Genomic DNA, 14,438 nt, shown 5'->3' with positions numbered 1-14,438 from the left:
ATTCCTTTAGCTTGGCTAAAATGCACAGCACTGCAGCCATGCTTAAGGTCACAGTTGAGCACTGGTTAAAATATGCACATTGTAGAAATACACCTAGAGATTGACCATCAACTCAGGGGTCAACAGCTACCTTATCAAGAATATGTCTCATAATTCTCCCCTCTATAGTTTGTGCACTTCTCTTTTCTATGTTTTCAATTACAGTGATTGTTATCTTAGAGACTGACAATGATTAAGCTTAATGAATGCATTACTGTTTAATATGTATTCTGGTTTTGTGGTCTGTTCTTCAGCTTTGTCTTGAAACCCCATAGAATATTCTAAGAACTACAAGGAGGGGAGGAAATCATAGCCAATCACTCAGTATTCAAAGCCTAAACATTTTAGATCTAAGATCATAAGATCACTGGCTGTGCGTGGCAGCACAGGGAATGATCTTTGTGTAGATAAAAGAAAACACAAAACACCTTTTGGGAATCATTACAACAACTGAATCATCCAAGATTTTATCCATTTGTCGAATTAACAAGTACGTTAATAATTTCTCATGTCATAGAAAGATGTAGCTTCTGCTTTTTTGTTTATGAACTGTTCATTTAGGGAAAGTCATTTACTTTGAACAAGATCTTCAGTACCCATAGTTTTAGTCATACCAGCACCCTTTCTCTATCTCTTGGCAATGAAAGATTTTGCTGAAGAGAGCACTTGAGATGAGTATATGACTCACCATGATCTAATCACATAGTGTTGCATTCAGTGTGCCTTGTGATCTTATGCTTAGGCATTTTCTAGCACAAGATAGGCAGGGGAATGTCTGTCTATCTTACTATCTTTCAGTCTGCAGAACTTTAAGAATGTGACTCACTGCAGAACTCCTGAGTTTATCCTCCCTCATTTCATCTCTGAAATTTTTGAACCACCTAAGTCTTATACATCACTCCAACTTGGTCTAAATTGAATTTCTGCTATTCTTGTGGGAAAAGATTGTCATGATTCTGAGTGAAGGGACACTGCCAGGCTCCTGCTAACCTTTGGCTGTGACCTTATTCTGCCCCTTCATTGCTCCCTCCATGTCTCCCTTCAATTCTTGACCCAAAGTTCAATCTCTCAGAGATGTCTCCCTAGTCCATTCTTTCTTGTTGGAGACCATACCGTAAGAAAGTAGGCCTTTCACAGTTTCCCACCCTAATAAGCCAAATGTCCTTGTGTTAAGGAGCTGGTCACCCCCTCCTCCCTATTTCCTTCCTGGCACCTGAGGCTGTAAAAAGATTGAATTATCGTCTCCTCTTCGTTATCTCTTCCTGACACCCAAGACTTCTAAAGACATGAGTTACATGCTGAGCCCAGCCTGACACCCAAGGCTGTTAAGGAAGGATTTACATTCTAGAGATAGGACTCGGAGTGCCTCCCGCCTGCAATCTGAATTTGGCCTTCATGTCTCCAGATGCCCACTTCTTTGTTCTTTGTTAATTCCCCCTCAACCCCTCCCTATTTCCCTTCCTGTGTGCTTAAAACCTGGTGTTTCAGCCTAATAAACTGAGACCTTGACAGGAATCCTCCTTGGTCTCGCTCTTCTTCCTTGCTCCTTTCTCTTCAGGTTTGCGGTCCCCCTCACACCCACGAATAACTGGGTCCTGCTGGACGGGACACTTTCTAGACCAGTATTCTTCACCCTTCTCTTGTCAATATTGATTATGTATATGTCACTCAGTAATTTTCTTAATGTTGCTCTCCTCATCGAGCATATAGGTAGGGATATTTAACTGCTTTGTGTACTGTGTAGCCCCAGCACATAGAAATGATAATGACAGATATTATAGATTGATTATATATTATATACTATTATATTATCATTACATTATTATTATATACTATTATATTATAATATTATATATAAAGATGCATTCCTTAATATGGTTCGTTCTATAGATATGTCCTCTTTGATGGAAGGATTCTGCTTACCTGTCCTACACAGGTCATCATCACCTAGTGTGGTACCTGGAACCTTGGACTTACAGAAGTCTGTATTATATCTCAGATATAGAAACTTGAAACCCATTCTAGACCCGAACAAAGATTTCTCTTTTAGTCATAAGTTTGTACAGCAAATGATGTAGATGCTAAAGTTTCTTTTTTGGGTTTGGCAACAGGACAAACTTTGAGAAAAAAACAGGTCACCTATTCTTAGCCATTGCTCTGGACTGACTCCCCTTTCTGCCTGCCTTGTTCTTATTTCTTTTCTCCCCTCTTCCTAAATTATTCTATCATGTCCTTGTGAGCCACCTTGAATTCTTTTTTGGAACAAGATGGGGGTTGTTAATTAATTCACAGATTAATTTAATTTGCACAGAAACTCAGTGTGGTTGGTATTAGTTCTCTCATTACATGGGAATGGAAACTGAACTTCAGAGATATGGAGTCATTTTTGCAAGGTCACACAAGCAGCAGATGCTGGAGCCAGGATTAGGAATAAAGACAGCTGTCTCCAGGGCAGGTACACTCACATCCTGATCTATCCTGTTTGTGGGATTATTAGAACTGAAGGCCCATGGAGATGACATGGGATAGGGAGATAGAAGTCTGGAGGCCAACTCTAGGCCTTTCTGATTTAACACAGTATGACCCTAAGGTAGTGAGTGATTTCTGACTCACAGTGTCTTTTCTCCTTAGTGGAATCAGCACTGTATTTCTCTTAGTACTACTCGAGTTTCATAAAGGTACATGCGCTGAAGGATGGGCCTGGTCTCAACTCTTGATCAAAGGTCCATACAAAAGCTGGATATAGAATCACCAAGCCATGTTCAAAGGATAGGTGGTATTAGATATAATCCCAGGCCTTATCTAAAATGATTCTAAATAGAAATCAGGCATAGAAATCAGGTGTGCCATATGTTTGAACTCTCTAACACACTACAGAGAACAGGCTTTGTACTTAAATATGCCTGCGTAATATCTTCAACCTATCTTCTGTTCCCCTCTATGATAGTATACTTAACCCCCAGAATTTTACCATATTCTATAACTCAGGAAAGATGGGAAACAAATCGCAGTTTTTACAACTTAAAGGAAAGAAAGAAGCCAACTGACTTTTGGATTCCTTTGTTAATTGGCTGATATCTTGCAAGAACTAAGATTCTTTTTAGTAGGCTTGGTTCAGGATGGTGTTCTGGATATTTTCTCTCCCTGGACGCGGTTCAGTGAGACTAAGGTCAAAGATGAGCTGTCCTACTGTCTCCATTCATTAGGTTACTGATTCCATTATTGTTCACAGGAGACTACTTTGTGCTAATAAGCATGCCTGGCTTAAGGGAAATATTTTCTTTTCCTTAGAATCTAAAGGAGAATAAAATCAGACAGATCAGGCAGATATAATTTGTTCACATGGCAAGGGGGAGCGAGAGAGAGAGAGAGACAGAGACAGAGACAGAGACAGAGAGACAAAGATGGGAGGGTACTACCTAAAGATCCATAACCAAGATGCCCATGGCATCTTTTGCCACTATTGGGTCTTCACAACTAGCCTGGCATCACTCTCAGTCTCAAAAAAAAAAAAAAAAAAATTGCCCAAGGACATTTACTTGCTGTGACTTCAGGATGGAGCCTTGTAGTCCTTCTGCATTTGGTGTTCTGTTATTTGAAAGCTCTGCTTGTCTCCCTACCTGTTTGCTACCATTGGAGAAGCCCTCAAATATTTCATTTCTTCCTATGAGTCTGGAGGTGTCTTCACAGACTTATTACTATTTCACATTAACAAGTAAAGTCAACACATATCCCAATACATGGAGGCCCAAATACATACTATGTACCAAGTACTGGTCTGGATGCCAAAAATTCCTAAGGTTGCTTTAATCTGATTCCTTATTTTGACAGGTAGAAATGGATCCAGAAAGGCTGTAGTGAGCTGGACTCTCCTGGCTTCTACCTCCTGCTCCAAGAGCCACTTTCTCTACTACTTTAGGACTCAGAGCTGCTCTCCCCATTACTGTGTCTGCTCTGATCAGTGGTCCCACTCTGCTCAGTTCACTCTTTTCTTGTTAATTCTTACTGAGCCTGCAGGGGAGGCATTGTGTTAACTGCTTTATATCAGATCCCCGTTAGATCACAAAAGTACCTTTGAGACCTACTAGAAGAGCCGAACTGTAATGGAAAAGCTTAAGGAAAGCGTTCAGAAGAGCCTAGTGATACTTCCTTGGACTAATGAATGTGTGTGCTCATCCAGTAGTCTACAGCACATTGTTCAGAGACCACAATCAGGGTACTCTTGCCCAACCTCCTGCTGAGCCTTAGAACTATGGGACCAGTTACCATTGAGCAAGCCTGTTCCTTCCTCTGCTGAAGACTTCAGTCTACCATCACCAAAGCCAAGGCCATCTGTTCCAATGCCTCACTTCAATATTAATATTTTACTAGGGTGGATAATGTAATTTTAAATCACTCCATTTCTATTTGGTCACTACATATGCTTGAAATATTTCGAGGGTTATAGTTATGCCAAAAAAAGCCACATAAGTTTTATTCTAGGCATCAGGGTTTTTGTTTCTCTCTCTCTCTCTCTCTCTCTCTCTCTCTCTCTCTCTCTCTCTCTTTCTCTGTGTGTGTGTGTGTGTGAGTGTGTGTGTGTGTGTGTATGCATGTGTGCAGATCAACTTGTGGGTATGTCTTACTTAGGGTTTCCATTGCTGAGAAGAGAGACCATGACCAAGGCAACTCTTATAAAAGAAACCATTTAATTTAATTGGGGCTGGTTTACAGTTTCAGAGGTTTAGTCCATTATCATCATGGCATGAAGCGTGGCAGCATGCAGGCCAACATAGTGCTAGAGAAGGAGCTAAGAGTTATAAATCTTGATCCAAAGGCAGGCAGGAGCGGTTTGTCTTCCAGAATCAAGATCTGGATAACAGGTTTGCCCTCCATTTCTAGACTGTAGTTCATTCCAGATATAGTCAGGTTGATAGCTGAGAATAGCCATCAGAGTCTTTGAAGGTTGCATGTGTACACATTTGTGTTTGCATGTAGAAGTAACAGATAATTTTTCTGTCCTCAGATGCCATATGTTTTGTTTAATGAGTCAGGGTTTGTCAATGGTCTGTAACTCACCAAGTAGGCTAGGTTGGCTAACAAATTAGTTCTAGAGATCCTTCTGTAACTGCATCTCCAACACTAGGATCACAAGCGCGTGCCATATAAGTGTTCAGATTCACAGTATCTGAGGTTGAATGTGGAGGTAAGGGATTGGCCTCAGATGTCTTCCTCAGTTGTTTCTCTACCTTATTTGAGACAAAGTCTCTCCTGAATCTGAAGCTAACCATGTTGACTAGGCTGACTGGCCATCAAGTCCCCAGGATCCACTTATCTCTGCTCTTCAGTGCTATAAGTGGAGATGCACTCTGCCATGCCTAGCTTTATTATTGTCATGAGCATCTGTGCTGGGGTTTCAAAATTAGGACCTCACAATTTCAAGACAAGCATTTTATAAACTGAACTATCTCCCCAGACTCAAAATATATTTTTATATTTTTTCAAAATACTTATCTTTTGGGAACGTCCTACAGAATATTTTTATGATATTATTTCCTATCCCAAACTCCTCTCAGGACCTCTCTCCTCTCCCTATCCACTCAATGTCTTGCTTTTTCTTTCCTTTAAAAAACAAACAAAAAATTCATTAAAAGGAATGGAGTCAGATTAGTGTCTTCCAGTTATTCCCAAGAAGGGGGTACAGGCAAATATAAACTTACAGGGACTGTGACAGTATGCACAGGAGAGTATGTGCATCTAAGCTCAAGTCAGAGAACAATCTCAGCACAGAAAAGGAAGAGGGGAAAATGTCTTAACTAGAACTGTCGATGCTGTGAGTAAGCATCAGGACCAAAACAACTTGGGGAGGAAATTGTTTGTGTGTTTCCTTGACTTTTACTTCCACATCATAGTCCATTATTGAAGAAAGTCGGGAACAAACCTCAAACGGGTCAGAAATCTGGAGGCAGGAGCTGATGCAGCGGCTACAGAAGGGTGCTGCTTACTGGCTTGTTCTCCATGGTTTGCTCAGTCTGCTCCTTTATAGAACCAGAACCATATTTATTGATATTGTCACTGGTTGGATCTTGTTCAGGCAGCCATTTCTATGAGATACAGTTACACAGTTCCTACTCTTCTGGGTTTTAGCATCTTACAGTCTCTTCTGTGATGTTCCCTGAGCCTTAGTTGTAGGAATTGTGTTAAAGATGGTTCTCCTTAGGGCTGAGCTTTCCATATTCATTCATCTCTTTATTTTTAAAAATATAGAGGATAAGACCTTCCCTGCTAATTACTTAGTAAACACAAAATCAGACTGGGGAAAATTACCTTTTAATTTTTTAAAAATAGTGTTCTACTAGTTTTAAGTGAATGTCGACTCTCACAAAAAAAAGAATGTTTTGTGTAGTCAAGAAAGGCAGAGTCTAGTATTTTAAACTGAACGTTGAGCTTCAAAATGCTGCCAGTTGTCACTTTGATAACAAATTAGGGCCGAAAATGAAAGATAAATGGAAAACATTTACAAGCTACATGATCTGGAAAATGGGAAGAGGGCCTACTCTCACAGAGAGGAGGAAAAACAATCGGGTGCATAATTAGGAAACGGAAGCGGTGCCTTAACATTCTCAGCACACTGTGCGGACAGGGATGCTGCTGGGCTCACTGGAGGTTTCTAGCTCCTAAACAGCCACAGCGGACAGATGTGCAGGGCAAGGGTCAGCCTTCGAAGAAAGGCAGCAGAGCTACTGAATAGGAAAGATGCAAATGACAACAAAATTAGTCAGTGCTTTGCACTTCGGATTCAGTCACAGATTCCAGATGCAGGATCAAACCGAGGATGGCAGAACGGACTGACTGGCTGGGAAGGGGGGAAAAACGACTAATGCTTCAGTCACGACTGAAAAAGCAAATCCCACAAGAAATCCAGGGCACTGCTCCCATTGGGTGTATTAGCAGATTTCTTCCTGGTGTTCTTGATGGCTCTTTCTTCTGAGATGCCTTCCCTGCAGCACCCAGCTATAGGCAGGAGACCTGAATTAAATGTGACTTTAGTAACTGACAAAATGTATATGAGCTCACACAGATTGTGTACAGATGGCTCCCGATTTGACTTACTTTAAAATAAAATTCTGGTGGTATGACAGTAACACGGAGAGCAAAATCACACTTCAGTTTGACATTTTGATCTTTTCTGGGGTAGAGGCTTGAGATAGGATTTTTTTTTTCTTGTGGTGCTGGGCAGTCCCAGTGAGCTGCCCCTCCCATCATCTCAAAAAACCAATACTCAGCATCTTGATCCTAATTTACAATGTTCAGGGGGCTAGCTGTACTACCACTGTTGTTGAATGATAGTAGTCACATCTTAAAATGGGTTTCTCATGGCACTCCTATGCCACATGGTCTTGTTGTAGGAACTCGGTCACTGTAGATGCAGGCTTTAAGGTCTCATGCTCAAGCTAGGTCTAGTGTCACTTTCATGTCTGCTGCCTGAAGATCAAGATGTAGAATTCTCAGCTCCTTCTCCAGCATCATGTCTATGTGCATGCTGCCATGCTTACCACCATGACAATAATGGACTGAACCTCTGAACCTGCAAGCCAGCCCTAATTAAATGTTACCCATTATAAAAAAAAATGGGATTCTCAGAATGCAACACGAGAGCGAATCAAGCATACATGCTGCCCTGAGTACGTTGTTCATTTGTAGCGATGATGCTAATGCTTCCTTCTGCTTCCTTGATATGAGTTTAAAGTTCCAAAGGGAAACAATACAAGTAATGAGTAAAAGCATCATTCTGTTGTAAGATGATCTGAGTTTTATCCTTATTTCATCATCTACAAGACCTTGAGCAGTTATCATAATCCTTTGGCCTTAGTATTTTAATTTGTAAATCGGAGACAACTATTGGCTCTTCTTAATTGAGTTGAAATGAATTGACTCAAGTAACTTAGAATGGTTCCTACAAACTTTTGAAGATGGTGTTAGGAATTGAACCCCAGGCTTTGAACATACCAGGTAAAGTAATATGTCCAGTCCCCTGCCTGGGGTTTTTAGACAAATGAGTATGTTTACCATTACTACCCAGGTGTGAGACATCTGGTGGAGATGAAGCATTGGCTTGAGTTTGGTCATATTTTGCTATGTGTCTGTTGCACCAACAGAACATATAGAACTCCTGGGATGGATCCCATGAAAAGCAGAAATGAGTGGAGACTATGAGAGGATGGGGAAGTCACTTGAAGATATTCAGTAAAAACTGGCACTTGACAAAGAAAATAAGTGATGCTTAGCTGTCAATTAGAGAACCATTGTAGAAAGAATAACACACACAGAGACAGAGACAGAGAGACAGAGACAGAGACAGAAACAGAGAGACACAGAGAGAGTTTTTCACACACATGTTGTATGAACATACATAAATAAAAAGACAGAAAGTAAACCATAGGAAAGAAAAATGATGGTTCGGCTATGAAACTAGGTTGCTTATGTATGTGCTTCCAGCCAGGGTGGACACCTAACCTCTCTGGGATTAACGCTTCACTAAAATAGGCAGCTACTATATATTCAATTTGTAAGATTCTATGAGTAGTGAGAGAAATGACCATGTGAAGCTTTAGAATACTGACACATCCTGATGATGGGGCTCACTCTTGACCTTTGAAATAAGCTAGTGTTCATAGTGGTGCTATGCAGGCAATGAGTTAATGGCCTCAGGAAACCCTCCTGCAGTGAGTAGTGTTAAAGGAGAGTAAGCAATGTGCTTGGAGCAGGACAACAAATGTACCCCCACCTTTCTGGTTCCCAAGGCCTGTGTACCACTGTCTCCCACATCACTTGCCAAGTGCGAATCCCATTTGTCCCATCACACAGCACGCCACTTACTGGGAGACAGAATTTGTGCATATTAAAGGAGTGTAGCATTTTACAGAAGCCTGCATTGTTGTGGTTGTTGGATTTATGACAACTGTGACTCATTATATTGGAGACATGCTATGACTATCTCCTCAACATAGCATTGTCATGGTTGGGATTTTGATTGTCTTTCCTGTGTGGTGCTGTGTCTCGAATTTTATGTCTGTGCTGCTCAAATTTTTAAAGGAAAAAAGAGTCACCTGGAGGTCTTGGCACTTTGTGCCCCACTGACTGACAATTTGTGGGGTAGCCTGGGAAGCTGCATGTATAATTAGCTTGCAGGAAAGGTGAAGGGGCTCTTTAGGCAAACTTTAATTAGAGTAGCAGGATGGTACAGGATCATTCCTTTAATGCTGGTTCAAGAAACTTACAAGACGGTTGAAGCTCATTTTAATGAGAAAACTGAGGCAAGATGAGGTTATAAATGTCATTCAGCATACAGGAAGCAAGGGACAGAACACAAATCTAAACCCACCTGAGTCTAGTGTCCCTTCCTATTCCACTTAGATGGACACATTGTATGGGGCACATAATCAGAGCTACAGTTACACACTTTAAATGATTTGTATCTGTTTCAGAACCTACACAGTTTATATTAGTTAAGTGTGTATACGTATTAAAAAGTTAATTACATTAGTTATTAATTAAAAAGTTATTACATTATCAAAATAGCCAAAATGGCAAGGACCAGGATGCCAAGGGTTTAATACACTTTTGTCTTTCAACGCTTGCAGCTTTTCCAGTGGGCGGTGTGGCTTTATGTCAGCATTCAAACTGTGGGCTAAGGATATATGTCAATGGATATATGCCTGACATATACAAGGTTGTGAATTTAATCTCCATCATCATCATCATCATCATCAACACACACACACACACACACACACACACACAGAGTACAATATGAGTCCATATATACTGACAACAATTTTGTTGCTAGAAAGAAAAGAACAAAATATCTGTTTGTATGTTTGTACAAAGGGACCCAAAATACTGCAAAAACCATCCATATATGAGAAAGATAAGTGTTTATTACGGTGATATTTCTAAATAAGGAAAAACAAAATACAAATAAATAATAGAATTCAATAATCATCAAAAGAATATTAGTTAAAATACTATGTTCCAAAATTATAAACTATTCTAGAACTATTTAGAAAAATAAATCAAATTAATATAAATAACATAGATAACTATCTATAGCATTTTTATGAGGGATAACAACATGCATGTTACTGAAAAGTGTTTGATGAGATTCTTTGTGATGATTATTTTTGTAAGCTGTACATAACAGGAAGGGAAGATTGGTTCATGTTCAAGACTCCTGTCAGTATATAGACTTTCAGTTTTTCTGTTACATAATTTCAGTCAAGAGGGAAACAAATGGATGTATATTTTCATGAGTAGCCATGATTATGAGAGTATATCCATTGTAGAATAAAACATCTGCTGTTAGAAATACTGCAAGTGTGTTCAGAGTTGTATTGCTAGCAAGAGGCAGCAATGCCTCTCTCTGTCTCAGCAGCTTGGGAAAAGGCAGAGCAGGCTACAAGGCTGACCTGGATTTTATTAGAATGTGAAAGGAGGAGACCTCTAATAATTGAAGGAAAGTTTAGGGAAGCCACAGATACACAGGAATGGATAAGAAATTAGACAACAATACACAAGACAAACTATTTAGGAGCCAAAGCAAAATTGTCCAGTATTTGGGCAAGATCATTTCTGATATTAGTTCTTTCTATACCAATTCTGAATTCTCCCACCCTCTAAACCCCTGAATTTTATGACACATGATGCCATTCTTAAAAGAGATTGTGTGCTAGGAGCATCAGTTTCCTTTAGCACCCCCTTGTACAAAAGAGCACTCTGGGAAGGAATGAGGATAGAAAGGGGAACTGGGCATGTCAGAAGGGCTGTGAAGCAACTTGGTTTCCTGAGTTTCCTTCAGCTTCACCTTCCTGATAGTTCAACATCAGCTCCTTCCAAAAGACACCTTCCTTCTTTAATCTCAGAATGGCAAAAATAATCCATACAATGGCTCCTGTGAATATCTATATCTTTCACTAATTGAACTTAAAAAGTCACAATTCTATATTGTCTCATTGTCCACATGTCTATATTATTTTGGTAGCAATAGCAGTAGAGTATTCCTTAGCTTCTTAGAACTGTTTGGAGACTTACTCAAAGACTACTGCCCAGACCAGACTTCGAAGCACTCACATCCCTAATGGTTTAGCATATGTATTTGGACTCTGCACATTTTAGTTTAATAATCTCTAGATTTCTCAAATATTCAATGTAGTTAAATGCTATAAAAAGTTTGCATTGTGACTATTCCATTCACATATATTTTTAGAAAGGATTTTTGGATTTAGGGTTGGTTTGTTGGTCCATGGACAGGAAGATTGACAGAATTCTATTCGCTGAGTTTTACTACATAATACAGGCATTTTTATGGAATGAAAGTAAGAAACAAAGCATTGCAGGAAAAAAAGAGGCGTGCCTCTGCTCTTCTTGGGGTACACAGATGACCAACAGGTGGTGATGGAGTGCTGTGCCCACCAGGGTAGGCCTGCTGAGATGTCCGAGCTGTGGTGGAGAGCCGAGGCTGCCTGAGTTCCTTCTTTCCAGGGTCCTCTCCTAGGAGCACCATGTGTTGGGTGTGAATGGAGACAGCTGTGTAGGATCCTCCTCTGGACACAGGGTGGCTGTGTGGAGAAGGAATATACGGGGACTTCTGGTTGCAGCCTGGCTTTTAAAAGCAACCCCAAGGGAGGAACTCAGCCAGAGGAAAATATTTTGATAGCTTTAGATATGACCTGGCTTGGGAACAACCTAACTTATGTAACCTAGCTGTTTTGTGAAAAGAAATAAAGAAATAAAGAAATAGCCATCAACTGAGGTTTGTTAGCTGAGATTCACTAGGGCTTGAAAGAATTTTCCCCAGACTTTGTGGCTGGCTTTTCCATTTTAGGAAGCATCTTGTAGCTGACCCCAAGACAGAAAGGGCACTTACAAAACAATAGCTTTTAAAATTACTAACAAGACTTGTGAAGAGACACTTAGGAGTTCTTCCCAGTGCTTAAATTTACAAAAGGAACTACCTTCAAGGTGTGGTTCTCCTGCAGCCTTTGAAGAACAAAGTTGTTTGCAAAGCAATGCAATGCAATGCAACGAAAAAAAAAAAAAGTGGTACCTGCTGTACATGTGAAAAAAGCTGTATGTGCTGTCAACAGGGCTTCCACATCACATTAAGACAGACAATGCTCCTACCTGTATCTCTTGCATATTTAAAAATATTTGTACCCAACTTAAATAATTCATCACAGGGGCATATCCTACAGCCCAAGGGACATACTAGTGTAGAAAAATTTCACAGATGACTCAAACAAGGAACAGAAGAACAAAAGGTGGGGGAGAATTCTCTCTTCCCACCAATTCACTCAACAAGTCCTTATTTATATGAAAATTGTGAAACTGTACAGAAAATGATCTCACTGGCACCAGAGGATAGGGGAATAAAACCTTAGGTGACAATGGAAAGATGTCATGACTGAAAACTGGCTTGGCCCAATCCCTGTGTCGTGTTGGGGCAAAGGTATGCTCATATCTTCTCTGAAAGCACAATATGGCCATTTGAGTTTAGTGAAGAGCCTGGGATTAAAAAGCAATCCAGTGGCTATATTTATGAGGTGCCTTCCTAGTAATTATATTCATGCAAATAAGTCTTATCAGAGCAAAGCCTACTGGACCAATGTCCTTAGGCCACTGACTTTTCATGCAGTAGCTTGGTCACATTCTTTCATATCTGTTTATATCAAGACTACCTCTGTTTTGGAGGGTATTCCTTTAATCGTCTGGAGTCCCAGTGAACCCTGTTCAACTATTCAAGATGGCTTACAATTCTGCAATTTGGACAGGATTTAATATGACAAATAGAGTACTGCCTGATACCTGTGGTTGTTGTCACATGTCCTTAGAATGAGACTAGATATAATTCGAGTCAGTTGGGGTACTTGGACCCAAAGTAATGCTAGCCAGGATGTGGTCCAATTAAATTCACATACCCCAGAAATGAAAAAGGCTTACCTCCTAAGATTGCAAAAGCAATCATCAACGAGCTTCAAGACTCTAACCCCTTTGGTTTTGTTGGGCAGAGCTGGTGTTGTGATCTTTGTCATCCTTACAGTCTGGTGTCCAGTGCTGGAGTGAGCCTCCCCTTAACTAACCATGAAGATCTAGCCTAAACATCTAAGAAGTAAGAAAGAGGGAGGTTTAGGGAGGGTAGGAAGCCACTTCCTTTGTGAAGTCCTAAGCAAAGTCTTTTGTGGACTTGGCCATGCTGACCATGTTGAGGACTGTAAGACCCAGAGGAGATTTGGAAAGACATATGGTTAGGCTCAAGAGAAATGCCAAAGCTTTCCCTGGGAGTCTGAACATGAGCGTGTATGAAAAATTGGTCCGTGTGTGCAAAAATTTAGTAACTGCATGTTCCTCTTTGCTGGCAACAGAGACCTCCTACTGACAAGATATTCCTTTCTGCTTTTCTATACTTAAGAAACATGCTGAGGAGCTCCTCGGTTGCCTTGGGGGAGAAGACTCCACCTGATCCAGGCTTTGCTGTGGGTTTGTCCGTTCTTCCTCCCCTCCTTCTCCTTAGTCAGGGTTCCTAGACCTAAGCCTTGCAGGATGCTATAGGCTCTCATTTTCGCAGGTAAGCACACAGTCCTCAATTGAACTTTAAATGGCTGAATCATATCCCACTGACTTATGTAGCACAACTATTTACATGTCGGACATTTAAAGTACAGCACATAGTATGGTTTATGGCTCTCTTTTATAATGTATTAAAAACAGTCACTCCATAAACATTTCCTTTGGAGATAAAGTTAAAAATTGTTTTTGTCTGTCTAAAAGGCCAAATATCCATAAGCATTCACTACATAGGTATTAGCTTTATCATAATTTCACTACTATTAGGTGTTATTGTTTTTAAACAAAGTTTATCCTGATTTGCAAAAATAGCTGAAATTTGCCACAGTATGAGCTTTTTTAGGTTTTCAGGTTGCAAGTTCCAATGAGTCCTTCTTTCTGTATTAATGACAGCACTCTAAGAGTTAGCTGGCTTGCAAGCCTCTCAGGCCTAAGACAACCCCCACCCNCCCACCCACTAGACTCACGGTGGTTCTGACCCTGTGAGTCCCAACCCCTTGGTGAGCCAAACAACCCTTTCACAGGAGGCACCTAAGGGAAAGCATATATATTTACATTACAATTTATAATGGTAGCAAACTTACAGCTATGAAGTACTAACAAGAATAATTCTATGGTTGGGGGCCATCACAACATGGGGACTTGCATTAAAGAGTCACAGCATTAGAAAAGGTGAGAACAACTGCTCTAGAAGGTTATTCACATTCCTTCCGTGTTTTCTTCACAGAATGGGTATTTTCCCTGGGGAAAAGTTTGAAAAGTGCCGTCTTCATTCGTTATCTTTTCATGGTTTTATT

This window comes from Mus caroli, chromosome 7, assembly GCF_900094665.2.
Source record: "Mus caroli chromosome 7, CAROLI_EIJ_v1.1, whole genome shotgun sequence".
NCBI lineage: Eukaryota > Metazoa > Chordata > Mammalia > Rodentia > Muridae > Mus > Mus caroli.
The sequence above is the reverse complement of the archived record's forward strand: the minus strand, read 5'-3'. Positions refer to the sequence as shown.